Here is a 2,500-nt window from a genome sequence, read left to right as displayed (position 1 = left end):
TTTCTGAAGCCACATACACTATACTTACAGATCAGTATTTATTCAGTGTTTCATTCAGTAATCAGTATTTAAATGAATGGTGCAGAGCATTGAGATGAATGTTCCATTGTGTGAGAGGGCAGGAGAAGCAAAGAGAAGATTGTAATAGAACTAGGGGGGAAAGCCCATTAAAAAAATGGTAATTCCTCAAAGTGAATATATGTACTCAGGTAGTTCAGTTTAAAAATACAAGGCTGTGTCAGAACATGTAAATACAACTGTGATTTTTTTTCAGTATTTTTACTGTACACAAAATCTTCAGTGTTCTGCACTCCTTTGACTTTTCAGTTCAGTACTGTGCCTTTGCCAGGTACACAGAGCAGAAGTAGAGGAGTAAATAACAAGAAACTAAAAACCGAGTCAAACAAACAACCAAGTAAACAAAAGCATTGCGAGGAGATCGACAGGTTTGCCGCATCACATAATGCGTTTACACAAACATGGCGATTTTACTGTTGTTTATTTGTTGGTTCATTTGTTTTTTGGGGTTTTTTTTTTTTTTTTTTGGTTATTGCTTAATTTTAGTGTAATTTGGAGAATGGTAAGAATGGTCATTAGGTGTTATAACTGTCTTCATAGCCAGGTGAATTTTTCAAAATGCAATGTGTCTCAGAGTTGCTTAACCTAACCCCGTGTGCAGAGAAAGACCCCGGAAACCCTGTCACTTGTCATAGCTTTAATTCAGCTTACGATATAGCAGTTAACATTTCAAACCCACACACACACAAGCTGTCATTATACAGGTGAATTTTGTTTACAGGTTATGGGACAATTTGAAAGAAATCAACTGAAGTGAAGATGAAAAGGGAAAAGCGAAAAAAAAAAAAACATATGAGCTTAGTCTTCCTCTATTTCTTTTCTTTTTTGTATTTTCATGTCTATACTCATTCACTGGACTCTTTGGAGCAAGTACACTGAATATTTAAGCATTCGCTGTCCAACTCTTTTTTTTTTGTATGACTATAGAGTTTTTGTACCACCTGTTGTGGGCACATAGAGAATTCTGTGGGCGGAAGAAGATGCAGGATACACCCTCTTTTTTTTCAAACTCTATGTCAACCTCAGTCTGACTCCTTCAAAATGGCATTTTGGAATTTTACAAGATTGTAGATGACTGAATGATTTAATTTGATTTTTAGGTTTTAGATTTAGGTTTTTTTAATATATATATATAGCTGTTATGTTTTGATGATGTTCATGGAGAAACGGTGCCTTCGTGTTAAGCTGCTCATTTTTGGCTTGTAATTATTTGTCGCCGTAAGATTATACTAGAGCTGGACTTGTCTGAAAATTCATTGTATAAAACCCAATGGAGCCTATTAAACAGATTATGTGTTGAATGTGTTGTGAATGTCTGCATTTGAATTTCAATCAAGTAATGAGAATGAAGCTATTTCATGCACTCTATAGCTACAGTATAATCGACTTTCTCTCTCTCTCTCTCTCTCTGTAACTGTGCTCTTGAGGTCCTTGTGATTCTAATTCTTACACTCTGTGTCTCCAAGTCTGAAAAAAAACCCCACTATGAATAGCTTATTGTTTTGGTCTTTGAGGGTATGATAGGGTACGATAAGGTATGAGGGGTGGAAGTCACAAAAATTAATTGCTAAAAATGGAAGTAATGAAAATACATGTGAAATTGAAAAATAGAGCGGAAAAATGGATATGAACTGAAAAATGGAGTGATAAATTGTCAACTGATTTGATAAACTTGATTGACATTTTATTTGAAACAGTGTTGCTCTGGTAATCAACTCGACTGACAAGCAATTTTTGTTACTTCCACCCAAAATATCAATCAGAAACCACGCCCACTGCCGAACTGATCGAGCCCACCAGCAGAGGTGGATATGTGGCAGAAGGGGTAAGATCTACAAAGAGGGAAGACCTTCTGAGTCCTCAGCTCCCTGCAAGTTTAGAACCAAAAATTCAATCAGTTCGTTACATACCTGCATACATATATATAAATATATATATATGTGTGTGTGTGTGTGTGTGTGTATGTGTGTTGTCACGACTCAGCTCAAAAGAGGTGACAAAAAGGAGGGCAGACCACGCACAGATCAAATTAGGGCCAAAGCAAAGGAAAAAAAGTAAACACCCATATTTTAAAGATTAGACTGGTAGTCAGCAGTGTCAGTGGGGTAGGCAAGGTATGGATGTGTGGTAGAGAACTGTGGGGCTGTTGTAATGCAGCAACCAAAACCTAAAAGAAACAAATGCTGGTGGCCTGAGGAAGAGAGAAACAGAAAAGGGGGAAAAAAAACCATTAGTTCCCTTTAGGCTTTTATACACCTTGGGATCAGAACTCCCAGGTGCCCAGCAGCAACCAGGACGGCCCTCCCACTCTGACACCCAACCTGCAAACACACAACAAAATTCAGAGCGGCGGCCGTCACGGTGTGTGGTCTCACCTTGTTGCCTAATTGAAAATGAAAGATCACATTGGGAAAATCATGCC

General features: G+C 37.8%; 1 protein-coding gene across 1 annotated transcript in view; it reads left to right on the top strand.

Moving 5' to 3' along the window:
* Positions 1–1,321, top strand: part of LOC115814118 (hephaestin-like protein 1) — a 13,691-nt gene extending 12,370 nt beyond the window's left edge. Inside the window, exon 20 of the mRNA XM_030776842.1 lies at positions 1–1,321. This exon is cut by the window's left edge and continues 460 nt beyond it. The gene's annotated coding sequence lies outside the window, so the exon portion shown is untranslated.
* Positions 1,322–2,500: the final 1,179 nt, after the last annotated feature.

Source organism: Chanos chanos, chromosome 6 (assembly GCF_902362185.1).
Source record: "Chanos chanos chromosome 6, fChaCha1.1, whole genome shotgun sequence".
NCBI classification, from domain to species: Eukaryota; Metazoa; Chordata; class Actinopteri; order Gonorynchiformes; family Chanidae; genus Chanos; species Chanos chanos.
Note: the sequence above shows the minus strand (reverse complement) of the source record. Positions and strands in the feature narration are given on the sequence as shown.